Here is a 17,264-nt window from a genome sequence, read left to right on the forward strand (position 1 = left end):
AATTTTTTCCTCATAATGAAGCAGAATCTGCCTCTGCAGCTTCCATTCTTGTTCTGCCCTCCGGGACCAAGTGAAACCAATCTAACTTTTCCTTCTAAATGACAGCCCTATATCTCTTTTCTGGGATAAAAATCTCCAGTTCCTTCAACTGATGCCCACATTTCATGATTTTGTGTGTCTTCACTATCTACAGTCACCCTCTTCTAGATGTTATTACATTTTTCAGCATCCTGCCTAGACTTTGCTACCTCCAGTTGAACTGACCAAGACAGAGTAGAGAACTATCTCGCTCATTCTAGACAGTATACTTTTGAAAACACAAGGGCTGCATTAGCTTTTTTTGCCTACCATACTTTGTGTACAATGACATCACCAACTATACCTAGCCCCAGAAGAAAATGTTGCCAAATACTAATGCATGCCTTTAATTGACTCTTTGCCACACATCACAAGCCTAATCTTCAGGTTAACAGCAGTCACTGCTGTTTGAAGATCCTCTTGCCTCCCAAAACAAATCTTGTAGTTGCTCCAAAGAACCACCCCTTCTCCTACTGAAGCATTTTTAAGAGGACCCTGAGGCAGAAACAATGAATTCAAAGCCTGCCCCAAAGACTTAACAACTCTGTGACCCTGGCTGAGCAAATCACTTAACCTCTCTCACCTGTACCATAGGGAGGCTCATAGTACAGTGTTCTTGTGAGGAGTTAATGAGATAATGTACATAAAAGGCACTGTATCAGTCAGTCAATAAATAAATATTTAGCACCTTCTAGGTGTCAGGCACTGTGCTAAACACCGAAGACACAAATAGAGGCAAAAAAAAAAAGGTTTCTGACTTCAACAAGCTCCTAGTCTAATAGGGGATACAACAAGCAAACAAATTTGTATGTACAAGCTATATACAAAATAATAGAAAACGAATAATAGAGGGAAGGCATTAGAATTAAGATGGATTGGGAAAGGCTTCCTGGAGAAGACATGATGTTAGTTTGGGATTTGAAGGAAGCTAGGGAAACAGGCATGCAGAGATGAGGAGGCAGGCATGGGTGAGAGCCAGAGAAAATGCCAGGAGCTGACAGAAAATGCCAGTGTCTTCTTGTTTGTAGAATAGCAAGGATGCTGCTGGTATTGGTTCTAAGAATAAGGTGTAAGAAAACTGTTGAGGCAAGAGGAGGTTAGGGTATGAAGAACTTTTAATGCCAAACAGAGGATTTTGTATTTTATGCTAGAGGAAAAGGACCCACTGGAGTTTTTTGGCTAAGGGTTCAAACCTGATCTTTAGGAAAATACCTTTGGTGGTAAATTGGAGGCTGGAAGAGAGTAGGGAGACCCACCAGTAGGCTCTTGAAAGAAATCATTATCATTATTACTGGTGAGGCAACTGGCTGTAGTGGACAGAGAGCTGGCCCTCAGAATCATAAAGACCTTAGTTCTAATCCTGCCTCTGATATGTATTGGCTGGGTGAAAAGGAGATCACTTAACCTCTCAGTGGCCTGGGCAACTCTCTAAGACTAGAAACTGAAGAAAGGGTGCCAAAGTGTATTTATTGGTAGAGAGAATTTGCTAACCAGGAGGTTCCCTAGACCAGTGGAATCTAGCTGAGTTCAGGTTCTGTCCCTTTCATTTCTATTGTTGCTTTTATTGCATTACACTGATCTCTGCACTAGTGTTTGTTCAGACATCTGTGTATTCTTCAAAGACGTGCACATATGAACACATAGGCACATCTATGGAGTACCTCTGTAGTAGTTTAAACAGGGAATGGAATATTCCACATTTGTTTTGAGGGAAAGTGACAGATGTAGATCAAGAACTCTACATTTCAATCAAAAGGAACTACAAATTAATTGCAAAAATCCTTCAAAGTACTTTTGAAAAATAACATGATAAACAAGACATAAACACTCTGAGATGTTCCACAAACTATCTTGGCCCATAATTGGAGTTCTGAGCACTTCTAAATCAGAAACTCAAGTACAAACAAAGTTTTTCATTTTTTGTGATTTTCAAGATACGGACACAGATAAAGTGCATAATTGGGAACAGTTGCTTCATTGCTTTGCATCCCTTTGACAGCACCACGTCAAGGTCATGTACCACTTTCCTGTACCTTGGGATAATTAACTGCATCACTGACATGCCTACAAGGATTAGCCATAACATACAAAATGCAAAAGAGATTCACCGATGGCACTGACTGCATTGACTAGATGTTGGAGAATTGCCGGGACTTTCCTTTCACAAAGAAATGCTTTGTAGGGGTTTGTTTGGCATTTTCCTGAAGGACAAAAGGATCCTTTGGTATTGTTCTGGGCTTGCTCAATTCCGCATATACCTTTGTTAAATTCCCATCTCGGGCCATCCTATTTTACAAGGATCACAAAACGGATAATTACAAACCACTCTTATTTTGCCATCTTTACATAGGTCTCAATAAAAACTCACTTTACCTGAAATGGTACAATGAGAAGGAAAATGAAGGCTTTTTGGAGAAAGTAGCAAAACACCATTATGCATTTTTTACAGCTTCTTGAGGAGTTATTAATATAAGAATCTTGCTTGGGAGAGCTGAAAAGACAGTGGAAACTAAAGAATAAAGCAATGGTAACTTCCTGCAGTCTTTTTTCTCTTTGGCATAATTCTCTTCCCTTGTATTTCAGTAGGTGTCAGCAATAACAACAGCCTAGCCTCAAAATAGGAAGTGGAGGACAATGGAATCCATACGGGATTTGAAAATAGAGGATATGGGTTAAGATGTTGCCTCCTTCATGTGCTACCTGTGTGACCTTGAGGAAGTCACTTAACCTCTTTGGGCCTCAGTTTCCTCATTTGCTGAAACTGAACTAGAGGGCCTCTGAAGTCTCTTTTAAATCTTAATCTCTGATCTGAGGATCTTAGACCTTGATATTGGGTTGATGAATGTGCAAGACAAAGATAAGTCAATTGTTGTTAGTTTTCTTTGGTTTCTCACCACATTCCTTTCCAAAAGATCAGACTAAGTAATATTTGAAAATAGATTTCCTATAGCTGAGGGCAGCCATGTGACTGATCAAGGTGAAACAACCTGATGATCAGCATAGTGCTGTTCCTATAAGACTACACTCAACCATTCCCAACCAAACCAGACAGACAGGTTGTTTCTATTTATTAAGGACCAAACTAGGCATGAGACTCAAAGGGTGCTGAAATAATACCCACTCCATGTGGTAACAAGCACAGAAAAACCCCAGATAAAATCAATTTGCCATACTCAAAGCATTCTGCAAGAAAGGGAAGTTGAAAAACAAACATTTTAAGTGGAAGAATAAGTCCTCTCTCTAGCCAGAAAAGGGTAAAGGATCTTAATCTTTGAATTTTGGCTTTAAAGAAAAAGAATGTACTTTGGTGGTTTTTATTTTATTTTTAATTTATGGAATTAAACAAGCATTTATAAAACAGAATAAAAAAGATGATTGCAAATGAAACTGCAAATCTATTATGTACAACTTGCTATTCCTTTTAAATATATAATAAAGTTATTATGTAAATTTCTTTTTTCTTCCCTCCCCCCACCCTAGAGATGACTACTGTGAGAAAATTATTACCAGGGGCCCCCTGCTGAGATAGCCTGGCTGACTGTTTTTAAGGTCAACCCTGGTGTCAGGAAGTTACCTCACAAAGCCTTGTTCCCACCAGAGGATCTGAACTCTGACCTCAGCATGTTCTATTCATGGTCTGCTTTCAAGTCATGTCAATCAATGGACTTCAATGCTACCAGTCAATTAGCTTGGAGCGGTCTGTAGGGACTGCCTGTATTCCAGACCCACAGGTTGCTTCTGCTCTAACAGGCAAAGGAACTTCCTCTTGGTGGCCTGGGACTCCTGGGTGGAGGCAGCTTTTTCTTCTCTCTCTCCTGTAGATCCTAGCTAGCCTTTCCTATCTTTCAGACACGTGTTCTCTCTTTACTAACACCTAATATACTTAAATAAATGCTTAAAACCCAACCAGGTGCTAAAGCATCGAATTTATAAGTAAACCCTAGCTAATTTTCCCTACACTTGGGACAGAGATAGACCATCACACATTTAATTTTAAACATCATTCTACTATTAGATACAAATATGTGTGTGCATATGTGTACACATATATGTATAATGTATATATGCATATATACATATATGTAAAATCATTCTACACATAGTTATATTTATCAGTTCTTTCTCTGAATGGAGTTAATATCATCCTTCGTGTGTCCTTTGTGGTTAATTTGGGTATTTATAATAGTCAAAACGACTTATTTGTTCAAAGTTCTTAAAACAATATTGCTGTTACTGTATACAACATTCTCTTAATTCTGCTCATTTCATTCTTTATTTCAAACAAGTCTAACCATATTTTTCTAAGATCATTGAGCTTGTTTGAATGGCTGAACAAGTTATGGTAAAAGATTGTGATAGAATACTACTGTGCTATAAGAAATGGTGGTTTTTATAAACTCCCACTCTGATGTTTTTGTAGTCTTTTCACTATGTCAAGCACTAAACAGTTAAGTGCTTACTATGTTCTTGACTTTGTGCAGTGCTAGGGATACAAAAAAAAAAAAAGTGAACAATAGTTCCTGCCCTCAAGCAGCTTATCCCCAAAGTCTTATGAATGTATATCAGAGTCATGGAAGATCTACTTCACACTTAAATGCTGAAAGGTATATTTCCTATAATAATTATTATTATTGGGTAGACTGCACTGGAATTTCATTGTGGTATGAAATTCTAAATGAAGAGGGCATCTCTACTGAACTGATCATTCACTACTCCTCAACTTTTATGACTTAGGAGAGCTGCATGGGGACACTGAGAGGTTGTCACTTACTCAGAGCCACACAGTTCACATGCATCAGAGAGAGGACAGTGAAGTTCTTCCAATCTCTGAAGCAGGGTCTCCCTCTATCCATGATGCCATGCTTGTCAATGCCAATCATTTCCTCCTAGAAATCAGGCACAATACTCACTTTAATCAAGCTGTAATTAAGTACATAATTACATACGACACTGTGTTAATTATCTAAATAAAACTGGAAGTCATGATTTCCACTGTTGTAGAGTTTATATTATTATACAACATTGGACTTTAAGGAAGGTCTCAAAAGGAGGAAAAATAAGTATCCCTAAAAATTTGCCCCATATAAATTTCTTGTCTAAAAGCAATTCTTTTACAATTAGACTTATAAACTATAAGGTGTACATGCAATACGTGTATATATGGGAATGGGGACTTTAACTGCAACCCTAATTCTTACATATTTTGTTCAAAAAGTATCTTGTAGACTATAATTTGACGTGGCTTTCCTAAGGGAGAGGGTCTTTTCTGAACCTTACATCTCCTTCAGCAGAATCTCAGTATACAAAATGTGCTTAATGAGTATTTGTGGAGTGAATGAAAGGTAATGAATGGAATGAATCAAAAAAGGGAAAGACACGCAGTGGAAGTGGAAAGAGCACTAGCTTTGGATACCCAGAATCTGGCTATGCCTCTTACTACTTGTGTGGCATTGAGGAGATCAATTTCCCTGAACCTTGGTTTCCTCATTTGTAAAATGTAGGTTGACTGAGTTAACCTCTAAGCTTCTTTCCCTACCTCTATGATGCTTTAATAGGAATTTGCCCTTCTTGGAACAGATGAATAGCAAGGCACATTCTCTGGGGTCTTGTTATTGCCAGTGCATGGGGAAAACAGCCGGGGAGCTTATTTATGAGTCAGAGAGAATTTAAAACCCTGAAAGAGTTTCCTTATTCAGACCAAGGCCAATGCAATCAGAAACTGAGAGTGGGTATAATGTGGTCCACCAACACTAATACATGAATTATTGAGACCTATTTTATTATGTACTCCACAAGGTGTCAATAGAAGGAGTCATCTAAAGCACTTTTGGGGGTTGCTAAACAATCCCCCTCCCTTTCCATAGCCTGATTGGCACAATGGAAAGTCTTTTCAATTGGGAAAGATTGATTCCCATTCACCCATGCCCACCAGCTCTAAGTCATACAGTCAGTAAATGCTGTACCACTAAATATACCACCTGCAGCATCTATTTACCCGCATTATCTCTTTGCTTAAGATATAAAGGTATAGATCATTATATCTGGCAACACCTTTTATTGTCCTTGAATTTTTACCTATGTGAAGATTTGTGTTTTGAACTAAAAAAGCAGCTACATGGAACAATAAGAGAAGGGCTGATAATTTTAATAGACACTTGGCAAATATTATTAATATAGTTGCACTCAATCTCTATTTATAAATGGATTTTCCTTTCTCTAAATCCAAATAATTTCCCTTTTTCTTTTCCATAGTCACATACATGTACACAACATTAATTATAACATGTAAATGTTCAGGGGTGCATAAAGACATTACTTGTAATTTCCTTTAATAATTTTCTGACCCATTTCCTCCTTTTTTTCTTTAATATGATCTGGGAGGCAGGGAAGTTGCAATACTGGATCAGGAAGGCAGGATTGCAGTCAGTAGCTCTAACAAGGACATCGGCTTTTGTTTCACTCTGAGGCTAGCTATAGGCAGTAGATAAGAGCAGTTGAGAGAGAGCCTCTGGGCTCATCTGCCCTAAACTTCCCCTTTTTTGTGGCCACAGAACTGAGTGTGATCGATCACTGGTTTAAAGGCAAGGGAGTCAGGTGAGACCTCAGTGTAACAAAGCTGTATAGCTCTGGGGAATCTGGTTACCTGGTTACCCGGTTATTTCCTCTATATCTGTGATACCCTGTGTTATGTGTATCCTGGGACATTCTCATGCATTAGGCTACTTCAAGTCTGGAATACACAGATTGAACCCAAAGACTAAGCAATGATGACTTTGCGTCACAAGAGACAACTCTACAAGTTGTTCCAAAAGTTAATAGCTTAAAATTTCACTCACTTTTGTAACACCATGTATTCAACACAACCATCTGAACTGTTTTCTAATCTCCTGAATATGCAAGTGGATAAAAACTCTGAACCTGATGTCGGGAGGAACTGAATTAAAATTTGGCTTCTAGGGGCAGCTAGATGGCGCAGTGGATAGAGCACCGGCCCTGGAGTCGGGAGTACCTGAGTTCAAATCCGGCCTCAGACACTTAATACTTAACTAGCTGTGTGACCCTGGGCAAGTCACTTAACCCCAATTGCCTCACTAAAAAAAAAAAAAAATTGGCTTCTACTAGCTGTGTGACCCTAAGCAAATCATTTAACCCTGTTTGCCTCAGTTTGCTCATCTGTAAAATGAGCTGGAGAAGGAAATGGAAAACCTCTCTAGTATCCTTGTCAAGAAAATTCCAAATGGGGTCATGAAGAGTCAGACACTATTGAAATGCCTGAACAGCCACATGCCCTCTCTTCAGTGAGCAAAATCTTCATTCAGACCATTCTCTTAGAAATGTGGAGGTACAATGACAGGACACTTTTCAATCCCTTTTCTAATCTGCTCTTGCCATTTTCTCGTTTGCGTTCACTCAGCTCCTTCAGGTACTTCTGTCTCAAAACCCCTTGGATTTGGAAATGGTTTTATTGGCTCCTAAGAGAGAAGTGTGTGAATTTGGATCAGGAAAAGCCCCTGAAAAGAAGAGACCCATATCACATGCATTTCAGTCTTTTTCTGACCCAGACAATTTTTTAGAAACGTCTCCTCTTTCATTCTAATTTATCTTCTGCTCTGTCTTCATTTTAACTTCGTAATGACATGCTGACCTCCATAAAACAATTTTGAAAGCTATCAGTACAAAAGGTTCAGTTGGGCTACATTTCTTTGTTCCTGGAAAATAACTTGGAAAATAGCACCGGTAGCAACCATCCATAATTTCTGATGTCAACAACGGTGTTGGAGACTATAAAACAGCTTCCATGTTGCCTGGACTGTCCAATAGTATTCATTACTTAAGCACTGATATCTTTCTGCAGAGGCATGGCCTGCTCTGTGCCTGGACAGCCTTCAGGTTAATGGTGATAATGAAGAGTGGTTTCCTTTGCACCATTTGCTAACCTCATTACAGCCACTCTCTTGACAATTAATTTTAGGTGTTGTGTGTGTTTGTACTGCCACATGTACCATGTGAGTCATAGTAATGTGCTTTTCTGCTTTGACCTTATCAGTAGGACATCAGTAGGATTTGGAGGCCCAGTCCCCTTTCTTTTAGGTTTACAGCCATGATAACCTTTATGGAAGAATGAAATGGTCACCCAATTAAAATGGAGAATACTGAGAAGGTCAGAATACACCACGCACTAGCATATATTTCACATTAAAGTTCTAAGAAACCACTCCTGTAATGTGGGCGATAATGAGAACATGGCCTTATTTTTTTAAAAAGTTGCCTTGCTAAAAATAAAAGCAGCACAAACATTCAATCCCTTGATACTACTGCTTTCTTGCATAATAAGATCTTGGCCAATGTTTAAGGGAGCTATGGTCATATAAGTGACTTTGTGGAAAAAGACACTACAGTTAGCATGCGATATTTATTCTTCTGTCAGTGACACACAAACTCAAAGCAATCAAATGTTTGTGAGTCCATGATATGTGCTCAATCTGATGGAAAACACACTATTGAAGATGCAAAACAAAAATGAAATCTAATGGTCCATTTATTAAAAAAACACAAACCTCCTACTTAAAGATACAAGAATAATACACAGAAACAATTAAAAAGCAATATATGGATCATGACTAGAGAGGCAGCCTCAGACATTTGAAGACATGGATTCAAGTCCTGTTTCTAACACATACTATTTATGTGACCCTGGTGCAAGTCATTTAAGCTTAAAAGTGCCACTGGCAACTCTCTAAAACCACATGTTGAAGAAAGGTTGCCAATCTACACTAGTAGTGGTGGTAATAAGAGATTAGGTTAGAATAAAAATACCCAATAGGTTGGCAAAGCCTAAAGAAAGTAAGGCAATGGTAACAAAGAAGCTAAACTCATTGCAAGCTGTATCCCAGGCTATAGAAAGAACAGAAAGCTGTAAATAATTATTTTGCAAAATAGTGACTACTATTTAGCAGTCCCTATTAGTGATCTATGAAAAAATTGGAGGAAAAGGGAGAGTTGGAACAGAACTAGAAATGTGTATATATTTGTTCTGATTTTCAAAATAAGAGAAGATGGGTAAAATGGTGATATCGTATAATACCTGCAGTCTCTACTTCATACAGTTGTGAGGCTCAAAGGACATACTGTATGTAAAGTACTTTGAAAAACTTTAAAGTGTTGTATTTATTATTATATAAACTTTGATAACTAGAAAATTTATGGAAGGCATTAATAAAGTCATGGTTTGTGACAACTGGAAAATAAAGTACTCATCATTTAGTGCCAGAATGGTTTTATTAACAGCAAGTCATGTCAGAACAATCTTATTTCCCCTTTTGCCAAGGTTCCTAGACTGCTGGATCAGAGAATGCAACATGTATACTATATCTGGATTCCTGCAGGGTATGTGGCAAAGACCCTCATGATATCCTTTTGGACAAGATGGCTAGATGGAGGATAGTTGATAATTTATTTAAGTGTTTTTGGAATTAGTTTAATGACTGTACACAAAGAGTAGATAAATGTTAACCAAGAGAGGATTCTTTTGGAATGTCCAAGGAATTTCTCCCTAGCGTTGGGCTATTTGACATTATTATCAATCACTTGGATAAAGGCATAGAAATGCCTATCAAATTTCTAGTTGACTAAAACTGAGCAAAATAGTTGACACATTAGGCAACAGGATCACAATTAAAAACATCTTAACAGGGGCAGCTAGGTGGCACAGTGGATAGAGCACCAGCCCTGGATTCAGGAGTACCTGAGTTCAAATTGGGCCTCAGACACTTAACACTTACTAGCTGTGTGACCCTGGGCAAGTCACTTAACCCCAATTGCCTCAACAAAAACAAAAACAAAATCAACATCTTAACAGTCTAGAATGATAGGCTAAATCTATGATGATTACATTTAAAAGGGTTAATATATACTATGGGTTAAAATCAGCTATGAAAATACAGGATGGGAGGAGTATGGTTGGATACTAGTTTATGTGAAAAAAGATCTACTTATTTACTGATGGTCTGACAACAAGCTCAATATGAATTAGAGTATGACTTAGAAACCAAAGCAAAAAGACCCCAAATAGATAATATATTGCATTAATGTACTCCTACTATACAGAAGCAGGCAGGTAGTAATCCCATTATACTCAAGCCTTATCAGATCACATCTGAAATATTGTCTTCAATTCTGAAAGACACATTCTTGAAAAGACATTAAAATCCAGACGCAAGTGACCAGATTAATAAGGGAACTTGAGGCTATTCCATAACAGGATACATTGAATGAATAATAAATATTTAGATGAGAAAATATGTTTTTGCTTTTTTTTTTTTTTGTTTGTTTGTTTTTGGTTTTTTTGGCGGGGCAATGAGGGTTAAGGACTTGCCTAGGATCACACAGCTAGTAAGTGTCAAGTGCCTGAGGCCGAATTTGAACTCAGATCCTCCTGAATCCAGGGCCAGTGCTTTATCCACTGCACCACCTAGCTGCCCCCATGAGAAAATATGTGATGGGAGCATAATAGTTATCAAGTATTTACTGAAAGACTATCTTATGGAAGAGGGATTAAGCTCCTTTTGTTTGGTTACAGTGTTCAAAACTAGGAACATGATGGAAATTAGGGTCTTAGTCCATTATAAGTTAATATTCTCCCTTAATTGGAGCTCCCCTAAAGTGGAATAAACTGCATCAGGAGGGATCCGACTTCATTTGTCACTGAAACCTCTTCACATTCAGGCTGGTTGAACACTCTGATGTCATAGATGGGATTCCTTTTCAAGCACAGCCCAACCTAGATGACATTTGAGGTTCCTTCCAAATCAAAGTTCTTTTGTTAGGTTCAACTACATCATTAACTTATTTGATGACCCTCGGAAGGTCATTTCACTTTCTTAGGTTTCAGCTTTCTTATTTGCAAAATGAAGTGGGTGCCCAACATAATTCCTTTTCATCTTTAAAAATTAGTGATTCACAAGACATACTGGAAAGAACTCTAAATGGACAACCAGAAACCAAAGTTTTTGTGGTACCTCCTACACTCACTAATTGTATCACTTTAGGCAACTCACTTCCCCCCTCACCCTGACCCCTCCAGAAAGAGGGAATTGGACCACAAAGATCATTGTTAAAGTCCTCTATATGTAATTTAGGAAAGACCCTTTATAAGTCCTTCATTGGGGAGAGTTATTATGGGTTCTTCAAGGAATCTGCATCCCTCTTGAGCATCCTTAAACATTCTTCTACCCAGGGCTAAGCTGAGGTTCTGGTAGACACAGAGTTGTTGTGAGGATAAAATAAAAAATACATGTAAAGCACTTTGCCAATTTTAAGGTGCTATATAAATGCCAGCTATCATTATTTTTATTAATTAGTGAGAACACTAGAACCATAAACACAAGTGACAACACTTTCTTCTGCCACCTTCTCACTTTTTTAATGAGAAAAAAATTAAACTTAATAACCATGCCCCCCAAAACCAAAATGAATTATAGACTGTGGTAAAATCTTACTTTTAACAAGGCAGAAGAAGCAAATGACTTATGAAATAACAAACAAGGAAAATTATTTTGCTATGTGTTGCTTTTCATTTCTAAGGTTCTACTACATCTGCCCCCTTCTTTCCTCTTAATAGTTGTAGCGACTATACATATACTTTTGGTTCTGCTGATTTCACTTTGCATCATTCCATTTAGGTCTTTCCATATCTTTCTTAGTTTCACATTTATCATTTTAAAAGACACCTCACTCTCTTCTAACCATCACTTCTTCCATTCATTAACATTTGATATTCATTTAACTGGTGAACATTGTAATCCAAGGTCCAAAAGAATTATGAAATTCCATATGGCAGAAGTGACCTGTGGGAGAAGCAAACATCACAAAATAGATAGCATCCTTATTACTGAATTAATTATAATGCTTTGGGATTAGGAGAGGGGTATGACTTGTATTTTGTGAAGTTTAATATAATGGTATTGATTAGTGTTCCTGCCTAATAATCTTATGAAGGATATTGGTACTATTTTCTGATTCTCATAGAAAGGACCATCAACACTTACAGAAAGAAAAGAGATGTGTCGAAGGCTCTGTACTAAGATAGTGAGCAAGCTGGCTTCTTTTTATTTCCTTGTATTAATATGTTGTTTCCCCTCAGTAGAATGTTAACTCCTAGAAGGCAAGAACTGTTTCCTTTTTTGGCTTAGTACCCTCAGCAACTAACATGTAGCCTAAACAAAGTAGTTGCTTAATACATTTGTTGAATAACAGAATAAACTCCAAATTCCCAAATTACCAGCCCACCTACAAGGTGATAACATACATCATTGTGACATGATTGTGCTTAGGCAGAGAATACTCAATTTGAAAGAAAATAGATGGTGGGGGGTCTAAGGCCATTACAGTTCATTCTTTCTGACTCACTACATGGTCTTTGATAAGTCAAGTGTTCTTTACATGCCTTGTCTATTCTTTAAAAAAGAATTCATTCATTTGGCTAAACAAACAAATAAATAACACAAGCCCCGTCCCCCACAAACCCATTATCAAATACTCAATGTACTATATTTATGTTAGATAGAAAGGTAGTATATGTATATTTAAAAACCCTAAAGAACCAGAAGAACATGAATCTATATAATCAAATATGACACAATGTGATACAATTAATGAATGTTTTAGGAATTTAGGAAAGAGAAAGATCAGTGTGAGGCAGGTTTAGTCAAAGTAAGGCTTGTTTATGGAAGGAGGTGTGAGCTGAATGATGAGAGATCTGGACTGGCAGACCACTCTAGAATTTTTGGAAGGCAGTCAAAGAACAAAAACAACATCTCAGGCAGGATAGAGCAGCTTACACACTATCTCAAGCTAAATTAGAAAAACTTCTAGTAATTCCAAAAAGGGAATAGATGTCCCTTTCAAGAAGGGGGGCGATTCCTCCATGGAGGTCTTTAAGGAGAAGCTAGATGACCACTTGTCAGGTATGTTATATTCCTTTTGCGTGGGGGCTGGATTAGATGGCCACTTAGGTCTTTCTAGCTCTCACATTCTGTGATTCTGTGTACCTCAGTGTTTTTTGCTCCCCTTGAGAGAGGAAATGTATTAGATGAAAATGAGGTTGACATGAATTCTTAGAAAAATATGTTCTGGGCCCCTGATGATTTGTTTGTGTTAGTTATTTTCTAAATCAATTCCCTCTCTATCAAAAATGAATGCTTCCTCTAGCGTTTTCCATGTAGGTCATGTACTAAGACTTGCAGTGTTGTTATGACTCCAGAGTTTTTATTGTTTCACCACCTATCCCTATTTTGTGTTCATCAACTACCTGCCACATTCCCATTCAGCCTATACTGGGCCATGCCATGGTCTGACATGACAGAGTATCAGTTCTATATGACTGAATATGGCAAGATTTTCTCATCCTCTCTTTTGACTGCACTCACCTACTCATTAATGTGAAATATTTCAGTAAAAGTCTGATTTGCTAGAATGCAAGTAGAAGAGCAATCATTCTTTTGGAATTATTTGGACTCCAGAAAAATATGAACATTTTTTCCCATTGGCTAGTCTTAGACCAAATAATTTTCTGTATTGCTATCCTGGATACATTTTATTTCTGAGAGAATTGTCAGCCCACAGAATAAGATTCCAAACACTTCTACTTTTGAACTGGAGAGAAAAAAAACAATGACAACTATAAACTCTTAGATGTAAATGGGATATTAACCTTTTAAAATGGGAAAGCTGTCCATTTTAAAATGAATCTTCCACTTACTGGGCTACCCCTGTGCTTACAGAGTAAACTGCTAATTACTCCAAGCAGGTATTAACTCTGTATCAACATTACCAATCTGGAGGCATGATTTCAAAGCATTAAAATTCTGCTCTCAGAAAACACGGCTGTTTTGATCTTTCTATGCAGCAACGCAGTAAAAAATGTTGCACATATTTTCTGCACCTATCCAAAGAAATTTATCTTTCACACCCTACTTCATGCCATATGTTGGAAGCTGAAAGAATGAAGAATTTAGCTGTCAGTCTCTGAAGGCAGAACAGGCCCTCTTCCAACTCCATGGAGCATCGGATCTGAATGTATGACATTTCACTTTAGCTTTTGTCAGCACTATCTGCTGTGTATCACTGGTGCACGGCTGAAAATATTCTTGATGGGCAGCTCATATGCACAGGATAAAATGCTTGCTAATCTTTTCTTTAAAGAATTTGGAGGGTGGGAGTGGCTTGTCACCCCAAATGAGCACAGAAAATTTTCAAAGTACAAGAGCTAACAAACTTAAAGTACATGTCTGGTGGTAGTAGACCTCAGACACACATTTTTAAGCTCTTTGCTGCTAGATTCCAACAGCCCAATTTATTCTTCCTCAGGGTGGTCCTCTTTCTATCAGGAACACTCCTTGGCACAGATACCATTTGCTAGTCCTAGGATATTGCCTCAGGAAAAATAGGCTAATTTTCATGCTGGAAATACCACTTCACATTTCTCTCTGGCAAGGTATATTTATAAGTTGATATCACCTTTCCCTCTTGGTCAAGGGGTCATCTAAATATTTCTGCTACAATCTAAATGGAAAATAAATTTCTCTGGTATATCTGATCTGTTCAGGCAAGTGCTATATTCATGGTTATAATCACCTAAGAAAAAAGGCAAAAAGAAATTTATATGGGACTTTAAAAAGTATCTAATAGTCATGAAGAAATATACAACATGAAGCTGGTAAATGTATATGATAGGGATAAGAAAAACAACAATAAAGGTTAACAGTTAGAGGTATATAATTAGAACAAACATCTCATTTCACAAGCAATGGTAAAGGCTGACGCCAGGTATACACCACTGGATTTGTTTGATGTAACCAGAAATAGTTTATCTCGGGAAAGTGCCTATGAAAGAACTAAGGTGCAAGAGGGGAATGGAGAGGCGCTTTGTGGGTGATACAGACATGAACTAAACCAACAACAGCTATTGACAAGGAAGTATCAAAGACATTGTTGAGTCATGTAGATTTGTTTATAGAAATGGAGGGGGTTATTATAATGAGTCAGGATTAGTTCGTTTCTACCAAAAGTTACAGAAAGCTAATTCTTATGCAACATGCCATTTCAGGTTGTAAACATTTAGTATGTTCCATCTAGAAAGACAAGATCAGGTAAGTGCAATTATACATATGCAGCTTGATATCCTTTATAAACTAATAGATGAAAAACCCCAAATGGCAAATTCCCAAATATCCTTGAAAATTCAAGAAGTAAATTTTATTGGAACTAGGATACCATTACAGAAACTCATTCAACAATCATTTTAAAGTATTTATTATGCACCATGATCTATCTTAGACACTGAAGGACTTGATATTTAGTTACGGTACATTTTGTGTTAACAGGAGCAATACTAGGTTCTCATCATTGTATAAAACCTGTATAAGCTAAAAGTATCTGGATGTTTCACTTTACTTGTATTTCAAGTGCCTAGCACCTAGAGGTCATATACTAGATAATTGCTGATTAATTTATGGTTTAAAAATCCCAATCAATACTTATTTGCCTTAGGGAGAGGGGAGGGAAGGGAGAGAAAGAGGGATAGACTTTGCAACTGAAAACTTTAAATAAAAATGTTTATTAAAATAAAATAAAATGACAACACTTAACAAAAAGAATAAATAAAAACCAGATCAAACCAAACCTGTTTTCTCTTGAGTGTTCAAGTAATTCTAAATAGATCCCTCTGTTTGCCATGCCAGCATGGGCATCTTTATGCAAAACCACACAGGCTGTTTCTACTGAAGGAGAACCAAAGTGTTTAAATGTGAAAGCAGCTTATGGGCCTAGCTCCTTACAGAACTCTTCAGCCTAAATCACCATGGAATATCCACACTCTAATGATATTTTCAAACTATGTTCCCATCCCTGTAGCTAGAGATCTCAAACAGGGGCAGATGTCAATAAAGGCCTTGTCTCATTTGGTCGATCGTTGCCCTTGCATGTCTCATGTTGACAGATCATGGCTTATTAACAGGGAGTTCCAGAAAGACAGAGAAGAGAGTGTCAGCTATCCCTCATCTCTATCTTACCACCAAATGTTTAGAAATTACCAATAACATGATTTTGTTCTAGGTTATATAACCCTCAGACACGAACCCTCCTTCCTGTGGGCTTATCATTTTAGGAAAATAATATAATTCCCCCTGTCAGTGTTTGTGGAGTGAAGAAGAGATTAGATAATTATGCAGGTAATATGATTCACATAGGCAGCCAAATCGGATTATTTAGGATACAGAGTGGCATTGTCTTTGCTTTGAATGATCTGGTTAGCAGTCTACATGGCTTAAGTTAAATGAAAAACTGAAAAAAAAATTTCTGCTTGACCTGTGTGGTGTAGACACAGACTGTCTAGGTTTATAGGCTTTGGAAAATGTGCTCTTGACCAACCAAGGCATAAAATAATCACGAGGGTATTTCTGAGGACCTTTCTAACATTTGTAGAAACATTTTCTAGTGGAAAATAGAGCATTTCAATAGAATCTAAATCAATTTTTCTGATCAATTGCTGTAGAAACATTTATAAGTAGCAATAAATTGAGTCCCACTGAGCACAGATGGGTTTTTGAGATTGTGTAAAGTTGTTATAAATTTGCCCCCTGCCCCATCACACTTCAGTGGATTGGGACTCCTTGGCAGGGATATATAGCCTCAAAAATGTCCTTGTTCAATCAATAAATGCTTATTAGGAAATCTGCCATAAAATATACCTACTGTAAGCAAATCATGTGATTTAGATGTATATGAAGAATTTTCTATTCTTATTTTCTCCCACTTCATAAGCTAGTAGGGTGATTAGCATAAGCCTATTAGTTTATCTTTCTAATTGTTTCTTTTAGTAAAATGATGACCAAAAAGGAATTCTACTACTTTATTGTTGTTGCTCAGTCATTTCAGTCATGTCTGACTCTTTATGTCCCCATTTGGGGTTTTCTTGACAAGGATACTCTAGTGGTTTGCCATTTCCTTCTCCAGATCATTATACAGATGAAGAAACTGAGGCAAACAGGGCCAAGTGACTTGCCCAGGGTCACATAGCTAGTAAGTGTCTGAACTCAGGAAGATCAGTCTTTTTGACTTCAGGGGGCCCAATACTCTATCCACTATACCACCTAGCTGCCCCACACTGCTTTATACATCCCCGGATT

General features: G+C 37.5%; 1 protein-coding gene and 1 long non-coding RNA gene across 3 annotated transcripts in view; one reads left to right on the forward strand and one right to left on the reverse strand.

The window, feature by feature from the left end:
* The window catches only part of CDH4 (cadherin 4), a 1,225,586-nt gene that overhangs the window by 546,561 nt on the left and 661,761 nt on the right, over positions 1–17,264 (reverse strand). The window lies entirely within an intron of this gene.
* The window catches only part of LOC122741351, a 144,923-nt gene continuing 140,571 nt past the window's right edge, over positions 12,913–17,264 (forward strand). Inside the window, exon 1 of the long non-coding RNA XR_006354836.1 lies at positions 12,913–13,043. This is a non-coding gene — a long non-coding RNA (uncharacterized LOC122741351). The remainder of the gene's footprint in view (positions 13,044–17,264) is intronic.

Source organism: Dromiciops gliroides, chromosome 2 (genome assembly GCF_019393635.1).
Source record: "Dromiciops gliroides isolate mDroGli1 chromosome 2, mDroGli1.pri, whole genome shotgun sequence".
NCBI classification, from domain to species: domain Eukaryota; kingdom Metazoa; phylum Chordata; class Mammalia; order Microbiotheria; family Microbiotheriidae; genus Dromiciops; species Dromiciops gliroides.